Source organism: Chrysemys picta, chromosome 4 (genome assembly GCF_011386835.1).
Source record: "Chrysemys picta bellii isolate R12L10 chromosome 4, ASM1138683v2, whole genome shotgun sequence".
Taxonomy (NCBI): Eukaryota; Metazoa; Chordata; order Testudines; family Emydidae; genus Chrysemys; species Chrysemys picta.
In genome coordinates, this window is record NC_088794.1 from 148,491,576 (window position 1) to 148,512,488 (window position 20,913).

At 46.6% G+C, this 20,913-nt stretch overlaps 1 protein-coding gene across 2 annotated transcripts in view; it reads right to left on the reverse strand.

The window, feature by feature from the left end:
* FRMD6 (FERM domain containing 6) overlaps nt 1–20,650 on the reverse strand; it is a 165,757-nt gene extending 145,107 nt beyond the window's left edge. Inside the window, exons 1-2 of one of the 2 annotated variants that reach the window (XM_024105480.3) lie at nt 20,401–20,650; nt 20,023–20,095 (exon numbers count right to left, since the gene is read on the reverse strand). The gene's annotated coding sequence lies outside the window, so the exon portion shown is untranslated. Of the gene's footprint in view, nt 1–20,022; nt 20,313–20,400 lie in introns of those variants that run through there. The other variant, XM_024105479.3, reaches the window with a different exon arrangement.
* Nucleotides 20,651–20,913: the final 263 nt, after the last annotated feature.

Here is a 20,913-nt window from a genome sequence, read left to right on the forward strand (position 1 = left end):
GGGGTGAGGGACTGGCCAGCAGACAGTCACAGCCTGATTTACCAGCACCTTGGGCACGGCTGTTGCATGGACTGAACTGTTCTTGCAAGCATAGTCCTGCCTTGTCAAACTCAAAGATGCCCTTGCACTCCTGCAGCACAGTGACTTTAAGCGGTATTTTCCCCCTTTCCCCCACCTCCATTTCTTTATGATCTGCTCCTCTATCCCTCCTAGGGCCATTCCTGGGCTGCCTCTCTCTGTCTTTTCCCAACCTGGGGAACTGTGATACTGGATCAGACCAACAGTCCATCTAGCCCGAACCCTGTCTCCAAAAGTGGCTAGTACCAGAGCTTTGGGAGAGTGAACAGAACAAGCCAATTTTGGAGAGATCCACCCCTGTCTTCCCCTCCCGGCTTCTGGCAGTCAGAGGTTTAGGGGCACCCAGAGCATGGGGTTGCATCCCTGACCATCTTGGCTAATAGCCGTTGATGGATCGATCCTTCATGAACTTCTCTAATTCTTTTTTGAATCCAGTTATACTTTTGGCCTTCACAACATCCCATGGCAACGAGTTCCACAGGTTAACTGGGCGTTGTGTGAGGAAGTACTTCCTCTTGTTTGTTTTAAACCTGCTGCCTATTCATTTCATCGGGTGACGCCTAGTTTATGTATTGTGGGAAAGGGTAAATAGAACACTTCTCAATTTGCTTTTTCCTCACCAGTCATGATTTTATAGACCTCGATCATAACCCCCCATAGTTCTCTCTTTTCTAAGCTGAACAGTTCTAATCTTTTTAGTCTCTCCCCGTACGGAAGGTGTTCCACACCCTTACATTATGGAACATTAGCTGATGAGCCTTGAGAGCCATAGCATGGCTTATTACCATGTTATTCTCTAATGCAACCAGGGTCGACGAGAGAGGGGGGAAGCCGGTACAAATTACCGGGACCTGGTGGTCTGGAAGGGGGTCCGGGGCCCGGCTTCCCCCCCCCTCGGCCCTTGCTGGGGGGCCCGAAAATTTTTTTTCACCGGGGCCCGAACCCGCTCTCAGCGGCCCTGAATGCAACAATGTGAACACCACACACACACACCCACTCACACACACCCACTCACACACACTCTCTCTCTCTCAGAAGCCAGGGGGCCTATGATCTAATGGAGAAAGGGAGAATTACCTTTTTAAGTCCTTTCCATCTAAGGCTACATCTACACTACCCACCTGAATCGGCGGGTAGAAATCGATCTCTCGGGGATCGAATTATCGCGTCTCGTCGGGACGCGACATTCGATCCCCGAATCGACGCTTGTACTCCACCAGCGGAGGTAGGAGTAAGCGCCGTCGACGGGGGAGCCGCGGAGGTCGATTTGCCGCCGTCCTCACAGCGGGGTAAGTCGGCTCCAATACGTCGAATTCGCGTAGCTGAATTTGCGTATCTTAAATCGACCTCCCCCACCCCTCCGTAGTGAGGACGTAGCCTAAGATGTCACAATGCATATTTTGGAATCGCTGCTGGCAGGACTTCCTGGCTCCCGCAAAATCCAGCACTCAATGGACGGCACTTAGAACATCTACCCTGCCTTGAATGCACAGCCCTTTTTCCCGTCCGCGGCAGCCCCGAATCAACCGATACGTATGCGGTCACTCGGAGGTACCGTGAGTCACCATTGTGACTCTCCGAGCTTAATGCGTTTCTCTTTAATGAAGCCACCAGGAGAACCATGTTCTGAACACAGTGCTACCAACCCTAGCAGTGACCGGTGGGGTCTGGGTATCAGGACCTCCACTCATGCTAGCAGGAAGAGGGGTCCTGTCCAAGGAGATCTGAGAAATCAACAAAGGGCTGAAATTTCGTGCAGAAAAGCACCTAATTTCAGCCTAAGTTCATGTCCACAAATGCAGAAGTCTCAATCGTTTTCATTGAACATTGTGGCACGGAACCCTGGAACGCTCCTCAACCCAACCCAGCACTGGGTATTTCCCTTTGCAGATGTTTGCACTCAACTGCACTGACTCAGCTTGTGTTTTGGCAGCTGGAGTCAAGCGAGGAGGCTTGGCTTGGCTCTGGCCTTTGAGTTTTCAGGCTTGCCTAGAGCTATTATCTAGGCAACAGATTGTTTAATTTCAATACATGAAATTGTGTTGGGCACTAGCCTTTTCATCACGATTCGGCCCCTTAGCCACCATCAACAAACCCCTTCTCGGTTTTGAGCACAAAGACAGAGGAGCCTCCTGCCAGCCCTGGAACGGGGGATTCCGTTCCAAGCATCGGGATGCACGTTAAAGCCTTGCAAACATTGTCAGAGAAGCTGGGCCAAATTCTCCTGTTGGCTACATCTATGTAATCCTGGAGTCACCCAGCTGGTGTCAGTGGAACCACCCTGGATTTACACTGGTAAAACAGACCATAATTTGGCCCAATATTTGTTATTCAGGGAAGCAGTTACCCGTTTTCTGGAGCGATATTACCTATATCACAGTAGTGCACAGTCCCCAGCTGAGATCGGGGCCCATGTGCTAGGCACTGTACATACACACAGTAAGAGACTCCCCTAAAAGAACTTACAGTCTGAATAGACAAGACAGACAAAGGAAGTATTGTTATCTCAGCTTTATAGATGGGAAACTGAGGCACGCAGCGATCGACTGAACTGCCTGAGGTCCAAGATGGAGACTGCGGCAGAGCAGCGAAATGACCCAGGATCTCCTGAGTCCCAGCCAGTGCCATAACCCTAAGACCATCCTTCCTCCCACAGTCCGTTAGCCATAACAGGCTTGTTGCTTAACATGCTCCGAAGTCACGTCCCATGGCAAGCAGTCGGTCTGTGCTGCTCTGGGTCAGCCCGGAGCACAGCACTTCTCCAAGATGGATCAGATCTCTCGGGCATGGGACATATCACAAGGGAATCTTACCTACGGTGTGACCTCGTCCCTGAGGTTTGGAATCGCTTTGCTAACTACAGCTCCACGCCTGCGCCAGGAGGGAAAGCAGAGATGCCGAGCGCCGTGTTGCCTGGTCAGGTCTCAGTTTGGAAGATTTAGAGGCATTGTTGGAATATTTCCCTTGGCCCTACGGTCTCAGCTCGTGCCAGGGCAAGGATGGCCCTCACAAAGCATCAGTGATACACATGGGCTGGGCATGGGTCAGCAGCTCATACCCTCAGTGAGTGATCTCAGCGCCGTCTCAGCTCCAGGCTCCCTGCCAGCCAGGGCAGGCTGGGGTAGGCGGAAGCTTCTCTCCCCAGGCCCTAGTACTTGCTGCCATGAGCACCAGTTGGCTGAGTGGCTGGACCTAAATATCCCATCATGCCCTCTTGGGGACAGGGTGCTGTGCAAGGGGCAAGGCGTTAGACAGCCCTCCTAGCTACAGAGATAATAATGCCCTTTGGCTCAGACAGGGGAAAACCGTCTCTGTGCACCAAGCGCAAAGGCCGCCCAGATTGTAACCCCCCCACTCTTATTAATAGTTCCAGTGAAACCCGTGGAGTTACACCATTTTACACCAGCTAAGGATCTGGCCCATCAAGCTGGCTTCTGCTCTCAGATGTGTACACAGACGTAAACCCAGAGCAACTTCCCTGAAGTCAGTCAAGGGGTAAAATCAGTGTAAGTGAGAGCAGATTCAAACCCAGCGTTTAAACAGAGCTTTAGATATTGCTTGCCCACCACTGCAATACAGCCACCTCTGAGGTGGAGTACAGCAGCTGTTTTAACTGTGCACCGCAACGGCACTGAAGGGTTGGAGACAGGAAGCAAAGAATACCATATCCACAAAACTACTGAACTGCCCTTCGTGGGACATAACTCAGCTTAACTAGGTAAGCGTAAAGGATGGTTATTATGATATGAATGACATGTATAGGCGCTAATCACCCCGCAGCCACTGCCACTTCAGTAAAGGGGTCATTCTCCCGTCCAACCCCGCACCTTGCTAATCGGAATTATCCGCCAGCCGGATGGGTGCCCAGCCAAGGAGATTTCAGCTGCAACCTGGACTTCAGAGGATGGAAAAAGCAACAGGGAGTTCCTGCAGTGGAGGAGCTCTGTGGTTTCCCTTCCGAAGCCAGCCATATAATCTAGGGCTATGTGTCATGTACAATTGCGACATCCTCAAGCACGTCCAGGAGTCATGCACAAGCAACTGCTCATTAGGCACGGCCGAGAGGTGGGGCTGCTTCGAACCTGCCACCTTGTATTATTTCCTTGCCCACCTGGAGCGACACCAGCTAGAGAACCTAACAGAGTGGCACGCAATGAAGACTCCTACTCTCCAGGTCTCTCTTAAACCCTTACATTTTAGGACACCTTTCCCCCTCTCCCAAGCTATAAGTCCATCTTTAGGGTCGTTCTAAATAAAATAACTTCCAGCAAACGCTGCTCCCCCGGGACTTTCTTCAAGACAAGGGAAGGGGAGGATGAAAATGTATATGTCTGAACAGACCCATCATAATCCCATGAGGCACCCTTCCCACCACACAGGACACCCATACACTGCTATTAAAGAGAGCAGATATTTTCCAGGTGGGATGACTATAAATGGGTCTCTTTGCTCTGCCTTCAGGACAGCTCCTGTTCAGAAAACTCCCGGGTATAAGACAACAGAGCTCTTGGTTTCATCAAACCCCGTAATGCAGCATCTGTAATGACAACTCTTTATTACCCAGGGCAACTCCCAGGGAAGCCAGTGGGAAATGCAGGTATTCTGCATGAAAAACACCGAGAGCTGATTAAAAGGTGAAAACCCAGTTTTGCCCCAAGTTTCAAAGTTGGATTTTTTTTCTCTCCAAACCATTAGAAATTGAACCATTGTTTGCCAACATTTTTGATATTTAAAATGTTTTTAATCAAAACATCATTGCAATATTTCATTGACTAAAAACCCGGATTTCTGCAAACAAAACATTTCAATAGCCACTTGGAAAATGTTTTCAATTTTTTTTTAAAACGACGACATTTTCCGTTTTTCGTGAACATTTTCATTTTTACAAAAAGGGCATTTTTTCCAATCAGAAAAATACCCCTTTTCATTCAAAACATCTTGACCAGCTCCCCAAATTCTGAAGCTGGAGGGTACATGTAGCATTTCCTTAATGACGTATAAATCTGTTTTATTGTGCAGTAGGAGACCTCCTTCAATATTATAAGGACAAAATCCAACACCACGCCATCCTCTAACGTGCTGGTTTGAAATGAAGCCTAAACTGATCATTATAATCTCCCTTTCGTATTCTATTTCATAAATTAGTTGCAGAAGATAATTGTGTTTGACTCTGTCCAGCTACTGTAGTTATGGCAAAGATATTTTCAGTACAGGAGAGTCTGGCTTGCTTCTGCATCATATACATGGCTAACAATATTTCTCTTCTCTCACTACCAACAAAGGGAAAGAGAGAAAAAAATGCAGATAGATTTATACTCTGTAGGTCATTTAGCATGTCTGTTTTTACTGGGTTTGCTAATGGACACATGATGGATGAACAGCATGGAGAAACGATATTCCTCTTTATTAAAGCCTCATTAAGACTTTTTATGGTTATCATTGGTGACAAATGATGCATTCCTTGCTACAGAATGGAACAATAAAAGCGAACTCTGGTTGATTTGGACTGGAAAACTCATTCTCTCTGCCAGTGGGTTTCTCCAGGGAGAGATACTGCATCACATGGCTAGAGAAAGCCCAACTGGATTGGCCGGCTTTGTACAAACAGATGAGAGGAAAATATGATTGAGAGGGAGGAGTGCATCAATTATAGTCTGTTTGCTTTAATAACCCCTGTTATTGTCCGGATCCATATTTACACATTTTTTTTTATAATAGAAAGAATAATTAAAGCCTCCATTAAACCTCAGCACTCGGGCTTTACAACAGAAGACCCTTCAGTGATAAAAAGACAGAATAGGAAACCGACCTGATCTTCATGCTTAGAAAATGGCAAGGCCCCATCTCTATGAAGTTACTAATCAGGCATCCAAGAAGCTGAACAATGCAACTAAAGCTCGCTGTCAAGGGAATCAATGGGTTGAATTTATGGCAGCGTGCTGCATAAGGCTTGGAAATCAGTTTAGCCTTATCTCGTTTTGGGCCTCTGATCTCACCTGGAATCTCATCTTGCAACATTCCTTGGCACAAGGAGAGCTTTTATTGTACATATTTTGTGTTCATTGCTCTCAGGGCTGTTCAATCGGACACCTGCCTTATTCCAACCTTCCTACGAAGCCCTGTATTTGCTCCAGGATTAACGTAACGATAGTTTGACTGAAGTTGGAGCAGATGCAGCCGCTTTTTCCTTCCTTCTCTGTCCAGAAGGGGAAAAGCAGGACACTCCCTTACACTACAAAATGATGGCGCGTGCCCAGCCCCTACACATCCAAACATTGACTACTGAAGAGGGGTGGGGAAGGGGGAGGTGTGTTTGAAATCCAAGACCCAGCCTAAACCAGCATTTTTTGAAAATGGGTGAGGCATCTCTATTTAAAGACACAGCAAAACTCCAGGTCTAAACACTGCCCAGACTTAGGGGTGTTTGAAATTCAGAGCCAAATATTGTGGCTAAACCCATCTCAACCAGCACTGGAGTGTATGTGGACAGGATCCAGGACAGGAAAGGAGAGAGGTCAGGAACCACTTGGCCAGTGGGGTCACCCGGTGTTATTCTAACAGCAGCTGTTTCCCCCAAATACTGCACTTTACTACCTTCAGTTAAAGACTGTTCCTATTAGCTGCTCTGATTGGTGCTCTGAGCAGTTTATTCTATTTATTAACTTCTCTCTAAATAAAGTCAGCCCATTGTAATTCCTCCCGATGCTCTTCTGTGGCTTGAGTGCAAGCTCCCCGGTGCATATAGCCTCGTAGCAACTATTCCACGGCGTGAATCTGGTGCTCGCCAGCTCGTTGACTATCCTTCCTTACGAGTGTCTGGGGGACTGACCATTATTAATGCGATAAGGCCCTCCAGACCGTGCATTTTTGGGAACAACCGGAGCAGTGTGAGAAAGGGACAAGGCCAAAGACCAAGTGGTTTTAACCGCCCAAGAAGTGGCACATGTTGGCTGAATGGAATTGATGGAAAGAGAGTCCTGCTCAGCTTGGCTCTTGTAGACACGATATAGACCTGGAGACTAGAGCTGGTCAGGGGCTTTTTGTTGGAAAGTCATTCCAATGAAAAATGCCCTTACCGCCTTTTATTTGGCCAAGAAATGTTGACTTTCCCATCTGGAAAATCAAAATTTTAGTCCCCCCGTTGCCTTTCTGGAAGGCTCTCAGATGAGCCTGCTGAGAGAGAAAGTGAAATTGACAAGAGATTTCCAGGAGGACAGCTGGGAAGCAAAAAATTCCAGCCCGCTTCAGGATGTTTTTGTTTGGTTGGTTTTTTGCAAAAAAGTGAAATTTGTTGTGGGAAAGAATTTCCATGTTCTGGCCATCTCTAATGGAGACAGAAGGCTCATACACTGGAAAAATGCTCATTACAATAAGGAAGCCTTTCCAGGGATCAAGAGAGTATCCAGTTCTTTGATGTGCACATCCCAGGTTTCATAACGTAATCAAAACATTGCCTCCACCAGGAAAGCCAGGCACCATCAGCTGATCAGATTTGTGGGGGGGGGGGGAGATGGAATTGTGGGTGTTATGATAAAAGCATGAAATGTGCTACAGTCTTAGGGCATGACCCAATAAAGATTTTCAGATATGGGGCCATCACCAACTCATGCTGTGTTGCCTGTGGCAGCCATTTTAACAACACCATCATAATTGGAAACGTTGTTGTTTTACAGGTGGACATACAAGGGGTGCAGTCTTGGTTTTGCTTCAACATGACCTTAACACTGGTGTAAGGACGCATTTTGTACTAATTTTGATGGTCAGCGTGGTCTTGGGAGAATTTAATCCCAGTTCTCTTTTCTTTCAGATGCTACTTTGGTTGCCAGAAAGCTGCTTGGCGATTGGGTAATATTACCTGTACACAGCAGCGAAATATATTAGATTACTATTGGCTAATATTAATGCTTCAAATATGTCAAAACGATACTAGCATGTCTGACAGCCAGCTCCATCCATTCCTCTATTGACTGGGACCAGGGCAGGCTTTAGGACGTGTGAGGCCCACTTCGAATACCCGGTGGTGGTCCGGGTCTTCGGCAGCGGGTCCTTCACTCGCTCTGGGTCTTCCGCGGCACTAAAGGACCCGCCGCCGAAATGACGCTGAAGCCCCGGAGCAAGTGAAGGACCTGCTGACGACAACCCGGACCGCCACCGGGTGAGTAAAAAAATTAAAAAGGCGCCTAAGTTAGGTGCTCTTCTTTAGGGCGTGGGGCCCTCTTAGGCACGGGGCCCAATTCAGGGGAATCGGCCTAAAGCCGTCCCTGACTGGGACAAGTGTGAGCTTTGTCAGGAAGACACAGGTGCAGAGTTGAGTAATCCATCAGAATAAAAAAAGAGAGCATGTTGGATCTGGCTATCAAACTCTACTAGAAAATAACAAATGTTTCCAGAAGCTGAATGCACTTCCAATATCCACAGATGTATGTAGAGGATGGTGATGGTATTGAAAAGACTTTGAACGAGAACAATGGACATTGGCACAAATCCTGCTACGTCAAGTTTGACAGGACCAAACTTTAAAAGGCTAAAATGGATAAACCTGTGGATCACGCTGATGAACTGCAGAGGAAACACACGTATTTAAGTGACCAGCACAAAGGACCTCCAGAAAAAGAAGCGTGAAATTAATGCAACTTTAGAAGACCTCCATGAAGCCTCCACCCTCAGCATCGATAGTCGAGTCTGCAAGTGTGCACTTCAGCTGCAAGACCAGCACTTGCTTGCAAAACCAAGTGCATGGGAGTTAGTGGCCCAAGAGGCAAAGTATCATGCAAGATGTTTGGTGTCTCTTTACAACAAAGTCATGGAGAACAAAACTGAGCAACTACTGGGTCTGATGTCCATAATATTGGATGGTCCAAAGATTAAAATTCAGTCAGAACAAGTTTCTATCCATCCAGCTACCACTACTTTGGCACTACACTTGAAGTAACAGAAAGTTTGTACCACAACAAAGCTTGAGAAATGCCTTTACCAGGCTACGTTGGTTTTGAAACTTTGTGCACAGACATGAAGAAATGAGCTAGTAGATACCTTCCTTAAACTTGGATTAAAGCCCTAATCCTGCTTTAAACAAACTCACAAAAATTACTAAGATTATTAATTTAGTTAATTTTCTTTGCTAGGACATGGAAGGAAATGAGCTGGAGACAGCTCTTAATTGTTTACAAAGAACAGTCCTAAAGCAGTGACGGAGCTAATAGAGGAACAGAAGGGGTGATCGCCCTCCAGCAGCCTTTAGGTGCATGCTTGGCTCCATGGGATTCCCCCCCACACTCACCTAGCAGCATCTGGTTTGGGATCAGGGCCTGTGCAGCAAGATGAGAGAATCTGGTCCATCTCTTCCTAAATCTCTAGTCTCTCCTGGAGCATCCCTAATAACTATGCTATAACTACCTGACTAACCTATCGACCAAATTCCCTGCTGGTATAAACTGGCCCTGCTCTGGTAAAGTCAATGGGACTCTCCATTTACTTCAGTAGGCTTTCGACCAGGTTGTATATCCCAAGTGCTCCGTGGCTTCAATTAAACTGTTTCAGTTCAGAGCAGCCGAGAATTTGGCCTAAAGTGTCCCACGATCTAACCGATAGTATAACAACAATATCATTGTTCCTACTATCCCAGGTAAATATAACTTTTCAACATTTAGCCCCCAAGTCCATTCCATTCCATGTGTCATGGGTTCATTTACTGGGTATCCAGAATCTTCCAAGGGTCAGTAACCCACCACTGGCACCAATATCCGCTGTGGCCCTGCTTGCATGGAGCATGCACATGAGAGCTGCACTGGGAAGCTTCAACATGGTTCCTTCATCACAATGCTTTCAGCTGGGAGAATATTGGCCAAGCCTCCATCTCGACAGGACACATCCACATATTGGGACACCATTGGCTCAGGTTGTGAGCACACAGGCGCATCATTTGGGGTGTAATTTGTGTGCTTTTGAAGACTGGGTGTAGCTTCCTTAGTTTTGGATCGACTGGTCAGAAAACAGAATTTCCATCCCCTGGGGAATTCTGACATTCTGAAATGTGTCGAGACGAAAAGTATAAATTTTTCACAGAACAGAATTTCTGGAAAAATTTGATTCAGAAACACGGAAATGAACTTATCAAAATGTTTCAATTTGATGATTATAAAATCAAAGTAATGTAGGGCAGGTTGTGTCAAGTAAACCTAGACCGTCCCCGATGGGTGTTTGTCCAACCTGTTCTTAAAAACCACAATGAAGGGATTCCACAACGTCCCTTGGAAGCTACTCCAGTATTTAACTGCCCTTCTAGTTAGAAAGATTTTCCTAATATCCAACCTTAATCTCCCTTGCTTCAGATTACTGCTTCTCCTACCATCTGCGGACATGGAGAACAACAGATCACTATTCTCTTATAACAGCCCTTAACGTATTTGAAGACTTATCAGGTTCCCCCTCAGTCTTCTTTTCTTAACACTAAACATACCCAGTTTTTAAAAATCTTTTCTCATAGGTCAGGTTTTCTAAACCTTTGATCGTTTTTGTTGCTCTCCTCTAGCTTTCTCCAGCTTGTCCAGACCTTTGTTAAAGTGGGGCACACAAAATGGACACAGTACTCCAGCTGAGGCCTTGCCAATGCTGAGTAGAGCGGAACAATTCCCTCCAATATCTTACATACGACACTTCTGTGAACATGTCCCAGAACATTAGCCTTTTTCACAACTGCGTCAGATTGTTGGCATATATTCAGTCTGTGATCCACCTTAATCCCCAGACCCTTTTCTGCAGTACTATTGCCTAATCTCAAAACGTTAAGAAATATAACAGCCCATACAAGTCGGAACAAAAATGAGAAAGTCAAAACAAAATATTCCCTTTTGAGTTTGAATCAGTCTGAAACTTTTCCATCCACAATTTCGTCAAAATCCACATGTTCCTGTGAAACATCGAGTTGCGATAAAACAGCCTTTTCCAATAGAAATCTGTCCCATGCAGACTTGTTCGACCAACTCTAGTTTTAGCCAAGTGTTCTCCCGGCAGCCAATTGGGACTGGAAAGTGCAGTCCAGCGACAAGTGCCGTGAATCTCTATTGTGAGCCAGATCCCACCAGCTAAAACAACAAGGAGTCTGGTGGCACCCCACCAGCTACACTCACACCGAGACATACCCTACGCCACAAATAGGCCCATTCATATCAGTGCACAGCAAGGCACTATTCAGCCTGGATAAAGGAGGCAGAATTTGGCCCTACGTTTTTATTCACACACTTTTTCAAGTGCCAGGGGGAACCTGATAAGTCTTCAAGTGTTCTCCATGTCCGCAGACGGTAGGAGATGTCACAAGATGTCACTTAGGGCTTAACCTGTCAAGCCTTATGTGACTGAGTGACCTTATACCAGTGAGACGCCCCATTGACTTCAGTGGAGAACTCCTGTGAAGACGGTAGGAGAAGCAGTAGTCTGCAGCAAGGGAGATTCTCCTGTGAAGAAAACCTACTCACATGAGTAAGGGCTGAAAGAACAGGATCTGGTTGAACTAGGAAAACACTTTTTTTGTGAACTGTGGCTGAAATCTTGGCCCCACTGAAGCCCATGGAAGCTTCGCCGTCGACATCAGTCAGGCCAGGATCTCACCCTTCCTTGCTCCTAGTGAAGCAGGTGGGTCGTTTCGCAATATGTGGGAACTTGTTTCGTCAGCACATGGGCCTTTTCTAAGGTTCTAGAGCATCTCAGAGCCGAGAACGCCTGGCAGAGTCCCTCTGCCTTCTGTTTACAGATCCACTTCACCGCCTGTTCCCATGTGTGCCCTCTTCCCTGCTGTTCAGAGACATGCAGGGACTTGAAAAGGAACAGCCAAGAAACCCGTTTGTCTTCATAACACGAGGGAGAGAAGAGCAAGAGTTGTGGGTGGAAGCAGCTCTTTCCTCTGTTCCACAAAGCAGGCTTTTCCTCCGAGGCCGGCCGTCCACCCAGGCAATTAGCTGTCTTGTTTTCCCAGAACAGCTACCCAGAAATCCATGACCGGTTCCTGCCATCTTGCAAAAGAGCCCAGGGGCCTGATTTGCACTCACAGAGGTTTAAATCAGGAGTAACTGACTACGGGAGTCAATGGAGCTTTACACCAGTAAGCAGGAGGAGAATCGGGTCTCGTGCTTCTTAGCTGCCTTCAGGCAGATCCAAGGAATGTGAATTCAAGGGAGCTGTTCTCTCACCAGAGATGAGTTTTAAACCACTTAACTCTGGGAGCAGAGAAAATAGGCGTGGCTGCTCGATTTATTTCTCAGGTGACTTCTCTGCTAAGCTCATCACGGCAGATTCATTCTCCGCGCGTGCCATAATAGAAATACATATTTTTTTCATCACTCGGTCATGTTGAAAATGTCTTTAAAACAACCTGGGGCTCAGTCCTCACACAGGCAATACTCCTATTAACGCCTGTGGGAGTTACACTTGTACAAGGACTGCAGGATCGTTGTATGCGGGGCGCTCAGAGTCATTCTGAGTTGGTGCCTACAGAGCCAGTACATGTCAATGCAATAGCACACAAAGAAGCTAGCAGGGAAGCAGCGTCCAGATCATTTCCATATTTCCCATTCAGCCCTGGATAATTTATCCTGGATATGATCAACAGGCAGCAGTTTCCATGTTCAGCTTTGTAGCCTTCTTTAATCTTCCTGCATTTCTGTATTATTCCTCCTGACACCGGCAGAAAGCTCTTCCCAGTCTGATAGCAAAACTCTCAATGGACTATGGCCAGAAAACTCTCACTCATACAGTCTGTGGGACAAATCCTGCCTTCATTTACACCAGTGCAATCCCACTGGCTTCAAAGCAGTTGCAGCAATGTAACTGAAGGGAGGATACTCCTTCTCATAACACAAGAACTAGGGGTCACCAAATGAAATTAATAGGCAGCAGATTTAAAACAAATAAGAGGAAATATTTCTTCATACAACGCACAGTCAACCTGTGGAACTCCTTGCCAGAGGATGTTGTGAAGGCCAAGAGCATAACAGGGTTCAAAAAAGAACTAGATAAATTCATGGAGGCTAGGTCCATCAATGGCTATTAGCAAGGATGGGCAAGAATGGTGTCCCTAGCCTGGTTTGCCAGAAGGTGGGAATGAGCGACGGGGTATGGATCACTTGATGATTACCTGTTCTGTTCATTCCCTTTGGGGCACCTGGCACTGGCCACTATCAGAAGACAGGATACTGGGCTAGGAGATGGATCTTTGGTCTGACCCAGTAGGGCCATTCTTCTGTTCTTATCTGGGCCACAAATTGGCTGGAAACATTTAGTAACTTCCAGCCTCCTCTGTGATAAATATTTAAAGATGGCACCACAGACAGCCTCACAAATTAACTTGAAGCAATGAGAAACCATGCCATTGTGAATACATCAACATCTAGAAAGCTTCTCTTAACTTAAGTATAATTTGACCTCTGCCAGATACAATTCCTCTAGGCCAAGCTTTTATTCAAAAACAGATACAACATGCATAGATACACACAACGTACAGTCAACCTGTGGAACTCTTTACCAGAGGATGTTGGGAAGGCCAAGATTATAACAGGGTTCAAAAAGGAATTAGATAAATTCATGGAGGATAGGTCCATGAATGGTTATTAGCCAGGATGGGCAGGGATGGTGTCCCTAGCCTCTGTTTGCCAGAAGCTGGGAATGAGCGACAGGGGATGGATCACTTGATGATTCCCTGTTCTGTTCATTCCCTCTGGGGCACCTGGCACTGGCCACTGTCGGAAGACAGAATACTGGGCCAGATGGACCTTTGGTCTGACCCAATATGGCCGTTCTTATGAAAAATTGAAAAAAAAATGTTCTCTGTAGCTAACGTGGAATAAACTATTTAGAACTATAATGGCAATTTTCTGTAGGCAACGCTTACAACACAATATACATGGGCCAGATCCTCACTTGAGGTAGCACCCGAACACTGAGGAACCTGCACTGAGCTACGCCATCTGAGGCTTTGTCCTGCAACCTAGGTCTAGACTAGAGCTGTGCAAGTATCTGATTTTTCCGTTTGCTGGCCAAACCGAACCACTGAAAAAAAAGGTTTGTTTGGGTCGACCCGAAACAATTATTTTAATTTTCTTTTGGCAACCCAAGAAAGTTAAAAAAAATTGTTTTGGGTCAAATGAAACATGTAGTTCAACCCAAAATGAAACACTTTATTTTGTTTACATTTTAAAACATTTTTCAATAAAATTGAAGTATAATATGAAACAAAAAGTCATTTCAAATATAAAAACCAAGACATTTTGTTTAGAAAAGGTCAAAACAAAACATTTCAATTTGGGGGGGGGAAATATTTCAGTTGACCCAAATCTGCATTTTTTCAGGGAAAAAACGTTTTGTCGAAAAAATTTCACCCGACTCTGCTCTAGACCATGATAGAAATGTAATGAAATGAGAAGGCTGGGAAGTAAAATACAGAATGGAAGGGCTCGGTAAAGATGCAGACTCCAAGAAGTGCTCATTCACACACCACGTTCCTGGGGCTAACTCAGATCCTTCACCATGTAAACAAAATTAAGTGTCACAGTAGGCAGAAAAGAGGAGTACACAAACACGTTTCTAGTACAGAGCACCCTGATCCAACCCAAATCTCCCATACGCAGCTGGATGTAATAGAAATGCCTGCAACATGGAAGATGGGACACATACGGGTCGGTTCCAGAACCCCAGAACAATTTTCCAAATATAGGACTGGAAGGGACCTCCTGAGCTATTGAGTCCAGTCCCAGCTGCTCCCGGTGACCCTAGCAAATCACCCCGTTCATAAATTTCTGAAGCTCCATCTTAAAACCAGTTAGGATTTCTTGCTCCTGCTCCTCCTATTGGGAGGCCGTTCCAGAACCTCACTCCTCTGCCGGTTAGAAACCTTCTTTAATGTCTAGACTGAATTTGTTCATGGCCAGTTTATCCCAATTTGTTCCTGTGCCAACATTGTCCTTTAGCTCAAATAGCTCTTCTCCCTCCCTGGGGTTCATCCCTCTGCTGTATTTACAGAGGTTTTGTAGGAAGACTGCTGCTTAGACCCACATCTCACATTGGACAGGCCCTTCCCTTGAAGTCACTGGTACAACTCAGTGAAAGCTCACATCGGGTCCCATTCAATGCTCACATGTCACCATGCAGGTGTCTTAGGCAGTTCAGTGGCATTATACACATTAACATAGAATCACAGACTCATAGGACTGGAAGGGACCTCAAGAGGTCATCTAGTCCAGTCCCCTGCACTCCTGGCAGGACTAAGTATTATCTAGACCATCCCTGACAGGTGTGTGTCCAACCTGCTCTTCAAAATCTCCAATGATGGAGATTCCACAACCTCTCTGGGCAATTTATTCCAGTGCTTAACCACCCTGAAAGGAAATTTTTCCTAATGTCCAACCTAAACCACCCTTGCTGCAATTTAAGCCCATTGCTGCTTGTCCTATCCTCAGAGGTTAAGAAGAACAGTTATTCTCCCTCCTCCTTGTAACAACCTTTTACGTGTCCCCTCTCAGTCTTCTCTTTTCCAGACCAAACAAACCCAATTTTTTCAATCTTCCCTCAGAGGTCACGTTTTCTAGACCTTTCATCATTTTTGTTGCTCTTCTCTGGACTTTCTCCGATTTGTCCACCTCTTTCCTGAAATGTGGCGCCCAGAAATGGACTCCAGTTGAGGCCTAATCAGGCCTAAACATCCTTTGTACCACTCCAGCTTGGCTCATCTATTAGGGCTTTTGCTCCCAGCAACACCGAATTGTCACTGCAGGGCCACAAGCAGTAGCAGAATCAAAAGATTAATTGGATTTGTCAGATAGACTCAACTTCCTGTTTATCAAGCGTGGCTCCTTGAAATGGAGACATTTTTGCTGCTGCTATTGGATCGGACCAGACGGTGCATTTTTTTGTTTAAAAGAACACAGACCATATAGTCTGACACACGTTGTCTCTAGATCAGTTTACCCGACATGGTGGCTTTTATGCTAGCGTAGAGTGCCTGGACGCTGTATCTGTATCCCCTTTCATGGCTCATACCACTTCGGCCTGATTCACATGAATAAAATGTACCTCAGCCAAACTGTCAGTCACCCCAGAATATGACAAATTTCTCTTTAAATGATGTGCCTGGAAAATTCTTCCTCAAAAGGTAAAACGAACGCGAGATGTCAGCACAAAAGGTTTGGGTTTCAGGAGATGGTTTTGCAAATGTCACAGCCTTGGTTTCTAGGTTTGGTTGCACTTGCTGTGGGTTGCTTGAAGACCATTTAAAAGGCCGACAGGAAAGGAGCGGCAATGCTAACATTTACACACAGACATATCGCTGGAGAGTGCTTGTCCGGGCGGACTCTGTCGTTCTAAAGAGCAGGCTGTGCGTGCAGCAGGCATTCAGAAGCTGCGTGAAGAGAGGTTGACAGCATGCCCTGAGCAATGCCTATTTTTCATGTCCCGCAAAGGCCATAGCATTAAGCACGCACCTTTGTGGTCTTACTTCAAAGTATTCTACAGCTTAAAAAAAAAATTGACGTGCTCCAGCAGATTGAGCGAGAAGGTGGAAAGGACCAAAGACCAGCATCCTGCGTTGTCAGGCTCAGCCCGTGTTCATTTCAATTCACCCTGACCTGAGATGTCAGCTCCTTTCCAACAAGACGTTAATACAGAATGCGTGAGAGAGGGTGAAACAGAGGTTGCTCCCTTGAGATGCGACTCTTGTTATGTTTCACGGCTTACAAACAGAGAAATTAGATAAAAACCGTAAGAAACTCTTGCTGGAAGATTGCAGCATAACCCTACTTCATTTCAGAACTCAGAACACACAAGAATCCCAGATCAGAGAGAGACAAAGCAGGCTGCTTCCTACAACAGAGGCATAGCTCCTCCATGTTACCATAGGCTGGCTGGCTGCAGATTGACTACTGCTAGGCCCAGTTGGCACACTACCATGTCGATCCCATTCGCTGGCAAGCAGGACCGGAAATGTAAAGCAACAGTCTACAATTTAAACTGAGTTTTTTTCAATACACCACAACTCCCTTATTTCCAGGGCAGGTCCGGGAATACCAGTTCTCTAGCTTTCCGTTCACAGCAAGTCCAGACAGCAAGAAAAGAGAAGCGAATGTGTGTTTCATTCGGCCTTTTGTCCTCAGAGCGGGCTTTTGCTGGCGTTCATTGTCAGCAATGGATGCATAGATGCCACCAGCACTAAGGAGGAGTTACAAGGCCTGCTTTAGACAAGTAAAGGCAAAGATTTGCAAAACTCCTCTGCAACTCAATGGAACGAATGGAGGTTGTGTAGCTAGATCGCCCAGTCAGCTCTGCAGAGAGCAGCAGTACCTACAGCAGGGAGCAGTCCAGCCTGCAGAGAGGGTGTGTCTACACTGGAATTAACAGGGCCGGCTGACTCTGGCTTGGGCTAAGGGGCTGTTTAATTGCAATGTAAACATTCAGCCTGAAGCTGGAACCCGGGCTCTAGGACCCTGCGAGGTGGGAGGGTCCCAGGGATGGGGCCAAAATGTCTACACCTCAATTAAACAGTGCCTTAGCCTCCTAAGCCCTGCGAGACTGAGGTAGCTGGCCCGGGCCAGCCACGGGTGTCCAATCGCAGTGTAGACACACCCAGAGAGAGAGGCTGTGGGAGTGGGACAAGTGGTGCAGATCACAGAGAACAAGGTGAAGCATGGGGGTGAATGCTAAGGAAAGCACAGAGGGCTTCACAATAGATCGTGGGCTATGTTTAGCGTCAGTGGAGCAGTGCCCATTCGCACCAGGGCTGAATTTGGCTCTGCGGCTTATATCTGGCTCAGGCAAAGCATGAGCTCCTGGCCTGGTTCCTAGTGGAGATTTGGGCCCATCCCAGAACGTGGCAGGTGTACCCCCGGGAGGCCCCGGGGTGGAGCAGCAGTGGTGTGGCAGGGCAGTCTGGCACTGGGACCTGATATCACTGAATGGTCATGTTCCCCAGCACCACAATGTGTCCAAGGCCACCTTTCCAGCTGCTTCCCTGAGAATCACAACAGTGTGAGCCGTCCCCAGAGAAATTCAAAGGGAAACGCAGTGTTTCCAGGAATAACCGGAGCCCTCACTCCGGGACAAATTCTGATCTCCGTACTCACACTGACCAGAGCCCTACTTTGGGAGCAGACCCATTCGCTTCAGTTAAACTACTCCTGGAGTAAGGTACTACTCAGCCTGAGGAGGGTATCAGGATCTGATACTGGGGGAGGGGGGGCAGGAAAACAATTCAATGTGCTTGATTCTCATCTCAGGTTAGTTTGATCTGAATGCGACTCCGTCAACTTCAGCGACTCCCAATTAACTGAGAAGGGGATCAGCCTCCATGCATTCAGCACTGGGTTCTTTTCACACAGACATTTCCAATTGCAGGAAGTACTGCCCTCATTTGCTAATGCTCGATCAATTTACATTCCTCCTGAGCTCTGATCCTACTTTATCCAGCCAGGTTTGCTTTTAAAAGCCTCCCAAAGCCGGTGAACCACAGCGGGGTCTGCCCTTTATTCTACATAAAGCCACGGAGCTGAGGCAAGCGGTACAAGTCCAACTTACACAAAACCCTTCTCATTTTCCATGTGATTTTTCCTTCCTACATGCACTTAATTTTCTTTTTGGTTCTGTAATTCTCAGGCACCCTGGTAATTTTGGGGGGGCAGTTCATAGCATTCGTTTTCATGTTATTTTGTCTCCTCTTCCCATATAGTATTGTCCTAGCAAAGCGTTATTTGACATGCAATATATGCACCCATTGCTGTCGATAAGCCAGCAGAACATCACTTCACAGCAGCATAACTGATAGCCCTTCAGTGCCTCCATTGTGTTTCCGAGATCTCCGGTAACTTCAGGCTGGAAAGGTTTACAGCTGCCTCTCACAAGCGGTCAGACTTTTAAAAAAAAGCTTTTAGCTAAACAATGTTGCGCAAGGTGTTGATGGGGGAGTGCAAGTCATGAGTTTAAGTGACTGCTCTTAAGGCCAACCCATGATGCAATACATGGATCACACGTCTTGAGCTAAAATATCCCAGTGATAATTGGACACTGGTGATCAAACCCCAAACACGGCACAAAGCCCCGTCCGGGTCCAAATCACTACTTGTGACAGATACCCCAGAATAGAGATACCCCCAGATACCCCAGAGAAGTCTGTCTCTTGCAGACTTCGGCTACACTTGCACAGTTTGTCACGCCCATAAGGCAGCATGAATAGACACACTCGCACTAGCTCAGCTAAAAACAGAATCATAGAGTTGGAAGGGACCTCGGGAGGTCATCTAGTCCAACCGCTGCTCAAAGCAGGACTAATCCCCAGACAGATTTTTACCCCAGTTCCCTAAATGGCCCCCTCAAGGATTGAACTCACAACCCTGGGTTTAGCAGGCCAATGCTCAAGCCACTGAGCTATCCCTCCCCCACAGCATGGACACCGCGGCGCTGGCACTAGCCACTTCCAAACCCACCCCACACCCTGGGTCCGAGCTCAGCTGGCTAGCCCAAGCCACCGCCCGAACTGCAACATCCACACTGCTTTTCTTAGCATGCTAGCACAAGTCTGTCTACCGGGGCTGGGCCTCATACGACCCAGCTGCGGTGCAAAGGCCCAAAGCCTCATTCAGCCGAAATGCAGAAAAAGACCAATGAGTCTGCAGTTGCTCCCCATTAAAATCCCCAGCTGCATTGCCGGAGTCGGCCCCCGCCCTGACGGGCATTTAAACCCTTTAACACTATCTGCTAACAACAAATTAGAAGAGTACAGTGTCTCCTTATATGTTAAAGCCATTCCCCCACTGCCTGCTGAGCCCTCTTGGAAGACTTATGTAATGATATAAAACAACATGTTTAAACAGGTTAGCATCACCGGTGCCTTTGAGAACCTAAAGGTTTGTCTGCTGGTTTTTATTTCCCTTCCAAAGACATTCTTTTAAAGGTTTATGATCATTTTCCTACCTGCTGCTGGAGACATTTATGAGTTGGGTTCTTGCGTCTGGTCCATGGGAAACTCCAGGGTAACTTAATTGAGCTGGAAGATAAAACCGTCAAGAGAAAAACCTAAGTGTCTTTGAAAGGGCTAAATAACTCAGGACAGATCCCTCTTGGACTGAGTCTGGAACCTCATCCTTCAGGAAGTTCAGGCCAGCACTGGGGCAGGGACAAATAGTCCTCAAAGTGCCTTTCTCTCTGAGCCGAGTAAAACATTCATTTCCATCTCTGCTTCTGGTGAAGCCTCAGCTACTGTATTAGTCACTGGGAATTATTGCTCTACTAGAACCAGACCTGCCCCCTTCTTTTTTGACTAGCTTCCAACTTCTCACGGCATGTCCCTACCTGCTCACAAGAAGAGAGTCCTGCCACGAAAACCTTTTAGAGAACCAAGCTAACCAAGGGACAACCTTGTCGGGCTTATTTTGCTGTTTAGCCAAATGAGATGTATGGAAAGGAAACAAAAAGTAAAACCAATTTAGGAAGGAGCAACATGGAGTGAACTCTCCCACTGGGGCTGTCCGTTGGTTAATAGCTTAGCTTCTTCCAAGCAGATCAAAAGATACATCTATAGCGAGCTGGAACTTGCTTCCCCGAAGAGGAAAGGAACAGCAGAGCTTATTAAGCAGAGCAGGAATGTGGTTTGCTTAATATGAGCAGTCAACACAGCATAGTAAAATGATGACAGATGTGTAATCACATTTCCTTTAAGTCTAATACCAGGAGATAGAGTGTTTAACATAACTTTTTCCAAGAACAAGCAGCAGAGCAGGCCTGCTAAGAACTCATTTGGCAACTAATTTCCGCCGCATGAAACGATCAAAATTCAGAGTCTCTTCATGTACGTTGCTGACATGT